Here is an 11,257-nt window from a genome sequence, read left to right as displayed (position 1 = left end):
TTCAACTATATTTGATAAATTATCACAACTCATCACAAGTCAAGATAAATAATAGTGTGCTGAAGTTACTTGTAAATCTGATATGATTAAACAAAAACATTTAAGGCAGCAAAGATTTTTTACAGAAGTCAAATTAATTATAAAATTATGCAGTTTTTTGTGATTGTTGCGGGCAAAAATCCTTGATCTTGCAACACGTTTTCTCAAACAATGCAATGGAATATGTGGGATATCTATGCGATTTTATGCGATGAACTTGCGAGACCTTGCAAAAATTACGGACACTGCAAAAACTGAGGCTCCACCATCCCAATTAAGGGAAACTAAATGATTAGAATATCTTGAATCTCACATATGTTGTGGGTGTCTGGCCAACATTCGTCCAGCGATACACTAGACTATATTAGATAAAGCTTTCTTGGCTAAGAAGGTGAATATCCTAAATTGATCCAACAGCTTTAAGAGCAGGTAGCGATCACTTAAATGATTAGTGACTCCAGATTATGAACATGAACTACAAACATCATCATATGAAACACAAATCAGACTTTATTTACTAACTAACTAAACACATACAACTCTAAACATACAAACACACACACATACATACAGTTCAGCATTGGAAGAAGGTAAAGGTTTAAGTAAAGAAAAGAAGAAACCATCAGTTACTTAATGCGAATGCACCTTAGTTAAAAGGGGATAATGATGCATCAGTGAATAAGACCAAGTATGATACTTGCATGTCTTTCCCACAGTGTCGGCGCCACGAGCGGGCCCTAGGGGGCATGGCCCGGCCACTTGAGTCACTGTGCCCCCTTACTTCTCAAAATAACAATGAACTTAATAATTTAAAAAAAAAGTGCTGCAAATACATTTGGTTATACAATGAATACTGAATAAAATTCGGAGTATAATTAATAAAAAATAATAATTAAAATACTAACCCACAATGTTTAAGAATGTGGGGCTTGTAGTGCAGACCGTGCTGAACTCTGGGTAATGTAGTCGAGGAGCGCTGTGTTCGCATGTGCGTTGTTAATAGTGATACACAGAAGGAAATACGAGCTGTTTTCATGTTTATCTCAAGTTTATTTGCAAGTTTTGCCCTGCCACCCGGGTGTTCAGATGATGTAAACCTGTTAAGAAAGCGATGGAGACTGTTTCGTTGGAAATAAAAAAAAATGTGCTTCGGAACCACATCTGCTCATCACTGCGTGTAAACAAACCCGAGTGAACTGTTACAACTACCGTCACGATAGCCGAGGCGGATGATAAAAAGGTAACAAATGCTAACATAGTCAGCCAGTTACATACACGCAGCCACTACATTTGAACAACACAAATTCTTAAAGTGTTTTGTCTGCACTGAAAGTTACTGTCACATTCGGGGGCTCAATCGCCAACTCATTTTCTGTCTAAATAATGTATACTTGTAAGTCTTGGCATTTGAGCAAGACGAAGAAATTTCGCGACAAATAAAAGGACCTTCTTAAAAAGTCCTCTCGTCGCCTGCAGCTCTTCTAAAGGTAAACGCATAGTTCATTCTGGTGTTAGATATGTCAGTAACATTGTTTTCTTTTGCTGTTATTTGGTTATGTACTGGTCTTTATTATTTGCGTGAGTTATCCAGTCTTGCACTTTAACGTCATTATAAGTTATGGTTTTACTATAGTGAGGGATTTATTTGCGACAACAACTTGGCTGGCTGTATCAATCCTGCTAATTTCACGGCTAGTTGCTATATGAGTAAATATATAGACATAACATTTTGATTTGATGTCTTTTATTAGCTTATTTTTAAGAAATGCAAACCTTCTGGCAAAACGTTTCCAGACGCGTTAAAACAAGTTAAAAGTCAAAAGAGGAACATTCGGTTTAATCATTGTAAATACAATCTCATATACGTTATTAATTATGCATATTTATTCTGTATTAATTCGTATTAAACAGTCCCTGTTAACGTGACTCGCTCGCACTCGCAGTACCCGGGTGAGGCTGTGTTTCAGGCGGTTGTTCAAGGAATAAAATACCTTTAAATGTTGCCAGTGGCCAATCAGTACCAAGCATTTTACAGTGCCATGTAGTAATAATAATAATAAAATAATAAGATGAACCAGGTGCCCCACCAGTAAAATAGGAGGCCCCCTCATTCTGTATTCTCTGGCGCCGACACTGCTTTCCCATTAAAAGAAAGTGCCCTGATGTGGTATGATAAGGCTTCAGTTGATCTTGGCTGAAAGGATTGATGAGAGAGAAAACCAGCTTGATGCAGATGATCCTTGGTAAATGAAAAGACAAGGCCTAGGCCTGGCAAAAACTTAGAGGTACGCTGAAAATGTCTGGTTTCGCATCCTCATCCTGATGAGAGTCCTGAAAGGACTCAAATGTATCCAGAAAGAAAAACCTAAGAGATGACCTGACCCTCCACACACAAATCTCAGATAATTTCAGAGGGAAAATTAACTGTCTTTGTCTTCCAACATGCTGTTTTGCATTTGAAATTGGACGTTGAGGTGGAAATGTTAAAGATTTTCATAGTATTATGAAGAAGAGTTTCCAAAACATAATGCATCAGGAAATCAAAAATGGTACACATAGATACCAACCATGGTCTAGATATGATTTTGATAAAGTAATACTAAACATTCTTTTTAACTAGTTTGGGTTAATATACTGATATAACAAACACCAAGAACATAATCCATGATGAGATTAGAAATTTTTGATTTAGACATTTCCCTTACACATTTAAATGTGAATATATACATGACTAAATAGAAAGGTAAATGGGTGCTTGTTTGTTTAAAGTTTACAGATTATTCAAGACATGATGAATCTACATACGATACACTGCATGAGACAGAGTAAGAGAACAACACGTATTTGCTATCATGCACAATGATCATATGTCCAGGGCAGACTGGCCATCTGGCAGACCGGGAAATTTCCAGGTGGGCCGACGTACCTTTTTGAGTCGATACATCTCATACTGTTCTTGTCTGACCAGTCCATAACACTCGTAACCTTCATTGCACATCACTGCCCATTTCTTCCTTTCTTTTTTTCGCTTAATTCATTGATGAAATAAAAATAACGATTAATTAATAGAATCAGATCGAATCGTAATGGCATCAAAGTTTGATGTATCTGCAAAAACCGCATCACTGGCAGAGAATATCGATTTTGTATCGAATCGTAAAGAGCTGTCCGATTTACACCCCTAGTAAATAACTGTAAAAATTACTGAAATGTCTAACAGTATATGTCCACCGCTTAAAAATCTTTTTCTGCATTATGCTTTTCTACCTCGAATGAACGATTTAAATCACAATGCACCGTTTAAAGACAAGTGATAATTGTGTTTTTTTAAGCCAAGCTCACACTTATTCATGCTTATATGACTTTACAGTAAGGAGAACTGCATAGTCTAAGGCAGTGGTTTTCAAACTGGGGGCCGGGGCCCAAAGGGGGGCCGTGAGATGGTTCCAGGGGGGCCCCAGTTTTATGACATTTTATGAAATACATTAATTTATCATGAATTCTGTGTAATTAAGCCTAAAAAATAAGGCTACTAACCAAAAGCACTACTTTTTTGTATAATACAATTTTTTTATTAAAATGTGAAGTTTTAGAACAGTTTTTTTGTCACAAATTTTCTTTGGGGGGCCGCGAAGGAATGCACCGTACACAAGGGGGGCCGCACGCTGAAAAAGTTTGGGAAACCACTGGTCTAAGGAACCAACCATTGGCCCAACGACGGAATCCAATGCCGTGGATGAAGGGATCTTGTGTTCTTTCGTGTCTTAGCACTATAGTAAGAATAATTCCATTTATTAGGTTTCCATTTAATTCTTTGACTTCTGTGTTTAAATTATAATCTGACTCTAATTTAATATAATAGTAATTAAGTATGTAATACCAATTATCTGTTGATTATGCGTCGGCCGTTGCATATATCTTACGGACACAAAATTGTCAGTCTGATCTTAGTCAGAGATTGCCGGGTAAACGAATACTTTTATTACGTCTGGCCGCCCCATGCTTGCTCCGATCATAAAACAGTCACTTTAGTCACGATCATGCAACTTGCTAAGTCAGGTGATATCAGAAATCTGAGAGTTCTGGTGAATGTGTCCCATACTCCATTTAACATCAAAAGACTAGCATGATCATATCCTGACAGAATAATTTATACAATAAATCAATACAATTTCTGAAGAATTTAAATGAATCAATAACTTATTAATGTATTATACCAGGCTGATTCCAGCTTTAAACATCAATTAAAAATATCATACAGAATATGATTTAATTCCAATTAATTAAAATGATCAACAGTTGCAATAGACACTCTGAGTACTTCCATCATGGATATAATACACCCAAAATGGTGTAGGAAGATTCTTGTTAAAGATTTCTTCCATAACGTTTACAGTAATACACACACAAAGTGTGCAGAAGATTCTTGCTAAAGAATGCTTCCATGATGTTTTAATACACACAGAGTGTGGAAACTTCTGGTTACAAAATGCCTCCCCGAATATTTTGCCAGGCCACCTTTTATACACAGCTTGAATCATAAAGTCAAGGATTTTGTTGGCCAGGTTCTAAGGGGCACCAAATGGAATTGTTAAACTAGATCTTCTTAGGAAGACACACCTCTCGCAAGAGTGTAGATCAGGGATGGGCAACTTCGGTCCTGGAGGGCCAGTGTCCTGCAGAGTTTAGCTCCAACTTGCCTCAGCACACCTGCTTAAAAGTTTCCAGTATGCCTAGTAAGACCTTAATTAGCTGCTTCAGGTGTGTTTAATTATGGTTGGAGCTAAAATCTGCAGGACACCGGCCCTCCAGGACCGAAGTTGCCCATCCCTGGTGTAGATTATGCTCAGAGTTCTTAAATTTGGTACACTTTATCTTAGAATAACGGAAATTAGACCCATTTACCCATCGCACTATTACCTGTCAAATGAAACCACACATTAATATAAAATTGCAATTTCAGAACAACATATATACATTATATCATATACAGTGCCCTCCACAATTATTGGCACCCCTGTTTAATATGTGGTCGTGGACTTCTAAATATTCTCCTTTTTATTTAAACAACATAGAACCCAAATGCAAAAAAGACAAAAAAAACAACCTTTGATTTAAGTACATTACTTTGGTGGTAAATAATTTACACGTCTAGAAAAAAAAACTTGAAATCATGCGTTCCAAATCTATTGGCACCCTGATATTGATACTTTGTACAACCCCCTTTTGCCAACACGACTGCAATAATCTCCTCCTATAACATTTCACAAGATTGGAGAACACAGAGAGAGGGATCTTTGACCATTCTTCTTTGCGTAATCTTTCTAGATCATCCAGTGTCCTGGGTCCTCTCTTCTTTATGACTGCTGAACCATTTTTGTGTAGATTTTGCCACATATTTTGGATCATTATCCTGCTGAAAGCCCCAATGACGACCCACCTTCAGCTTTCTGGCAGAAGCCCTCTGTTTGTTATTTAAAATGTCCTGGTAGTTCAAAGCGTTCATAATGCCATGAACCCTAACAAGGTTCTGAGCGCCTTTGGAAGAGAAACAGGCCCACAGCATCACAGATCCTCCACCATACTTCACGGTGGGCATGATGTGCTTTTGGGATACTCATCTTTTGTTTTACGCCAGACCCACTTAGAGTGTTTGTTGCCAAAAAGCTCAATCTTAGTCTCATCTGACCAAAGCACATGATCCCAGTTGAAGTTCCAGTACCGCTTAGCAAACTCCAGATGTTTACGTTTGTGAGAAAAGGCTTTTTCCTTGCATGCCTCCCAAACAGCTTGTTGGCATGTATAGAGGTTCTGATAATTGTTATGGAGACTTTGTAACCCCAAGATGCCACTCTTTGATGCAATTCTGTGACAGTTAGCTTAGGAATTTTTTTTACTTCTCTAACCATACTCCTCACTGTGCGTTGTGACAAGATAAACATGGGACCTCTTCCAGCCTTGTTTGTCACTGTTTCAGTTGTTTTAAACTTCTTAATGATTCCTCTGACTGTAAATATGGGCAAGTTAATTCTTGTAGCCATTGCCTTACTTATGAAGGTCGACACACATCTGCCTTACTTGAATGGTGTGTTCTATTGTCTTTGCCATGATGACAAATGGGTAAGAGAATTAGACCTCTCTGTCACGTTATATTTATACTCCAGGGAAACAGGAAGTCATGAATTACTAATTAAAACTTCCTAGATACCCTGACCAACTTTAGCAACTACAGAAAAAAATATATTTAAAACTTTTTAAAATTATTTTTCATGGGAATTGTTAGAGGGGTTCCAATAATTGTGGAACGCATGATTTTAAGTTTTTTTTTCTAAACGTGTAAATTCTTTACCACCAAAGTAATGTACTTAAATCAAAGGTTGGTTTTCGTTTTTTTTGCATGTGGGTTCTATGTTGTTTAAAAAAAGGATAATTTTTAGAAGTCCACGACCACATCTTAAACAGGGGTGCCAATAATTGTGGAGGGCACTGTATATTCAGCAGATACCCAATGATGTGAGCCTGAAGGCTTTTAGGGATATTTTGGCTGAGAAAATTTCAGTTGAAGAGATAAAAAGGGTCGAATGCATGTCAACAGCCCCAACTGAAGGTTAAAGGCACCAACCGAAGTTTTATTGTTTTACAATGTCTCTCCATAAACAAACCCAAAGTTGATTATTTAACATCCGTTATTACGATAGGAAATTTGGCAAATTTATCTATTTACATTTATTTCATTACTTTAAAGAGGCTTGAAAATGTAATCCCCCAATAAAGGATTCTATAAAATAGTTAACATGCAATTTAATTGTTCAAACATATTAACTAGAGACACTATAATTTTGTGAGGTGAACTAACCCTTTTACTATGGAAGGTATTTTTGATTTGACATCTTATTTTCCATATAATCTTGAGGCAAAAAGGCAAACTTGAAAAGGAATCTGTAAATACATTTTGTAAAAGGCTTTTTATGTATGCCCAAGCAATAATAGGGACAAAATTAAAATGTAAAGTTCAGTTTTAATTTTATGTTCTGGTTTTCATTTTCGTTTTCATTTTCAACTTGTACGCAAATTCAATGTTAATCAGTGGGTGGGGTTTACTTTCTCAAAAAAAGGGAATTGGCTGAAGCAGTGTTGCCAACTGAATCTTAACTGTTAAGTATGTGCATATTTTCACACATCTGTTCAGGTTAGGCATCAGTTCATTGAGCTGCAGACATACACAAACAGTCACTTTTAAACGGATGTCACAGAATGACTTAGGAGCGGAACCGAAGGTGGCAAAGAATAGTTCCGCCCGGACGATCGTCAGTGAAACACCCCGTCACTTTCTGTAACTCCGGGCAACCAGTTTTGGGCTTTATTGCGAACAGGTGTGTAATTGAACGTGGCGATTAATGATTGGGCAATTCAGTGAAGAGGAGGAATATAAATAAGGCACCCGGAGAACAATCAACAGTGGAGTTGGCACCGTGAGTTTCGTGCTGGGCACCCACTGGGCTTTGCTACGGAAAGGGGGCGGGCGTGGGGAAGCCCGCACACCGAAACTGGAATTTAAACTAAAACTGTAACTGAAGACGAGTGTTTGGAGGACGAGGCCAATGGCCGAAGTGACGTAGCCTTCAAGGAAGTGTGAAGTCGACTACAGTGCAGCGGTTGATATTACGGTCAAGATTGGAGGTGAGACAGAGTGACTATTGGGCTTGGAGAGGTGTAGTTTGAGGATTATGCAAACTGGGCAGCATACACGGAAGATTGAATCAACGGAAGATCGAGTTAAGTATCCAAAACGTTCTTGTTATGATATTTGTGTTCACATCTACTTCTTAACTTACAAGATCATGCACATCGGAGAAGTCTCTGTAAAATGTGCCAGAAGGAAAGAAGGAGGACTGCCTTATGTGCACTGGACTTTTGGAGAGAAAGGAAAGCACTGAGTGTCAACAAGCCAGTGAGTACGAACAGTTTGCTATCTTTGTGAGTACCCCCGCTGCTAAATTTGTGTGTTAGTGTGTTCCCTGCTAGCAGGACACAGTGTGTTGCGGCCCCACCTGTGGAAAGGAGTGGGGGGGAGCCGAAGGCAACTGAAGTGAAGTGAGAAGTGTGGATTACTAGTCGTGGGGTGGACATCTCATCAAGCCATCCTTTGCGCCAGCCCTTTTTCTCATTTGTTCAGGATCAACTCCCAGCCCAACGTGGTGGTGTGACCCTAATTCACAGTGAGTGTGTGGAGTGCCGTGGGTGAGTCTTCCTGTTTGATGTGTGTACCCTTGAGAGGATTGTTGTGTGGTGCCGTGTCAATGTTGTCAGAACTCGCCCCCTAGGCCGAAGTGGAGAACCCTGGATGAAAGAGTGTGAGCTGGTGTTGCTGGACGACTGATACTTCTATACATACCCAGAAGGCGACTCGTAATTTGTTCTCCTATCTGGTGGTGACGGGTAGTCTGTAAGAATAAAGGATTTGTTGTGAGTAACGTGTGGAGTACTGAAGAAGCAGAAATTCAGATCGCCTGCTTTGTGGAAAAGTTGATGTGCTGTATTGTGTATGATCATACGTTGTTTGAGTGTTTACAGATGCCCGCCCCTGTCTAGATCTCTTGTCATGCTGTGGAGGAGAGGAGAGGGAAGCGATAGGCCAACTGGAACAGTACATTCACGGTGTGGTGCTTCAATTCTTACTACCCACCGCTTGTGATCTCATCTGTGGCCGTGCTAGGCCCCACGTGGAACAGCCCTGTCCTGTACCTCCACCTGCTCTCTCGCTCAAAGTCAAGTGGTGATGTATCTTCTCTTACCTGTCCACTGAAGTAGCCTATTGCTAAAGAAACTGTGTGTTTGTTTGCTGCCAGTCTGTAGGTTTTGAGCCAAGGGCTCTGTGTCGACGTGGGACTGTGTCACTACGTGCTGGAAGTCCACGTCTGAGTGTTTGCTCTCGAAATTCGTCCTAGTGAGGAGGACCAGAAGTTGTGTGTGTACTTACGGTCTCTTTTGTGATCGAAGCCCTTAGAGCTAAAGCTATACCTCCGCTATCTCTGGGCTGGTGAGTCACGCCTGTTTAAAGCCACAGTGTATCCCTCCTTGCCTATTCATTGCATGCCCCAAAGCCAAGAGCCCAGTGTACTTACCCGCCATACTCACTTGCATGACCAAAGCTACGAGCCCAGTGTATTTGCTTTGCATATTCACTGTACGCCCCAAAGCCAAGAGCCCAGTGTACTTATCCTTCATACTCACCTGTACGTCCAAGGCCACGAGCCCAATGTATTTACCCTTCATACTCACCGTAAGCCTTAAAGCAAAGAGCCCAGTACATTTCCCCTCTATCTTGGTCGGTGAGCCCAAAGTCAAGAGTACAGTATACTTACCTTACATATTTACCTGCACGTCCAAGTCCAGAGTTCAGTATACTGACTCCGTATACTCGCTTGCACGCTCGGAGCCAAGTGCCAACCATAGACAGTAAAAGAAATGGACACAGCGACCCCATTGGATTCAACAGAGATGAGTGAAGTCAATTAGAAGCACGCACTTCCTGGGTGTCGAGCGTACTGCGCAGACTCAAACTTAGCTTAATGACGTAGATGTCACGTGAGAAACCTGTCTGACAATTGTAAGTCTTCTAATAGCCGTGCCACGGGAAATCTGAATCACCTACTGATACTTGCAGAGACGGCGAGCGTGAACAGGAGCACATTTTGGTTAGTATTCTGATTAATAATGTCCCTTGACTTTATGCCTCCATGTCCACTCGATTGCCTCATAGTCAGTAAAAGATTGCCTGTGAGCTTCTCTCCCAGTCCATACGGTAATTTCTCTACTGTGCGACAGAAAGTCGCAGGTTATGACGCGATCGTTAGCCTATTTTTACAAAAACTGCTTCTACTGGGCCATAACGTAAGATACATGGTAATGGAGCCTTTTATACATTTTCATGTTTCTTTAGAAATAATTAATGGACAAATGGAGTCTTTAAACGCCTCAGATGTAAAGTTATTCGCTGTCAAAGTGACGCCAAAATGAATGGGAGTCAATGGGATGCTAACAGCAGATGGGTGTTTGCTAAGCAATGGCGGCATCCAGGGAAGCTTCAATATAATATGAAACCCTGCCCCACTGGTGCCAACGTATTACCCTGCATCATCTGGACGCCTAAAAGCTGAGCGCCTAGCTTACTGTACCTCCTTACGTAACCCGAATACTCAATTGTGTACCTTCTAGGCCTCTCTAGCCCTGCCCCCGGGACACTTGTGGACCCTCTAGACGCCCCAGCTGAAAGACCGTGTGCTACTTATCTGCAAAGGTTGCCTATCCAGGTACTTGCCCATATATATACCTGCGTACTTACTGTGTTCACTCTCTCCGCCCAGGACGGGAAGTTGAGAGGCTTTGTCGCAGCTGGCTTGGAGCTACAAGGGATAAGAATGGGAATATTCACTGTCAAGTCACATGCGGACGCAACAGAAAAGGGAGACAGATTGTCCCTGTGAGAGTCTGAGATGACTCTGGAATTGACGCTCTCCTGGCCCAGAGAGTTAGTTTTAATCACCCCTTCCCTGATTGCTTTTAAATAATTTAATAAGTTTGTTTTAAATTTACTTACTGTCTCTCGTGTGTCTGGTCATTGGGGTGTTTTTGGGACCTCCTTGAGGTGGAAATTAGGAAGGGGTGAGACTCACGTAAGAAGTGGTCCGCTCCGACCTGTGACACAAACATTATCTGTTCACATCCTGTGGTGTCTGTACCACCCCACAAGTATCACCCTTCTGTGAAATGTGAATCTTTCGGGGTCTACTCTGTACTGCACTGTACACAACATAGGCTACAGTTCTGACCATAGATGAAGCGTGAAAGATAAGCTACGCACATAAGGGCAGTGCGGAGATGTCACGGCCGCAACCTTCTTAAACATTGAGCATGTCATGCCCAAGTGCTGTGATTTTTTTAAACGGTACCATCTCACTCCCTGGTTTTAAACCCCTGCGCGAATAACATCTCTGCAAGGAAATGTCAGAGCCATGTGCATTATAAGTTTAGGTGCAAGGAGTCCGAGCCAGGTGCATTACAAGTTTTCTTACGCAAGGAGAAGCAGGCCTTGTGCGTTGGTGACGATAATAATAGCGAGCACTTACTGACTCGTTATTTGGTTGAAAATGTGTTTATATCAGAGCTGCTGTAAGCGAATTTCTCCAGCTCGGGATAAAACAAAGTCTTATTATGT

Source organism: Misgurnus anguillicaudatus, chromosome 21 (genome assembly GCF_027580225.2).
Source record: "Misgurnus anguillicaudatus chromosome 21, ASM2758022v2, whole genome shotgun sequence".
NCBI classification, from domain to species: Eukaryota; Metazoa; Chordata; class Actinopteri; order Cypriniformes; family Cobitidae; genus Misgurnus; species Misgurnus anguillicaudatus.
Note: the sequence above shows the minus strand (reverse complement) of the source record.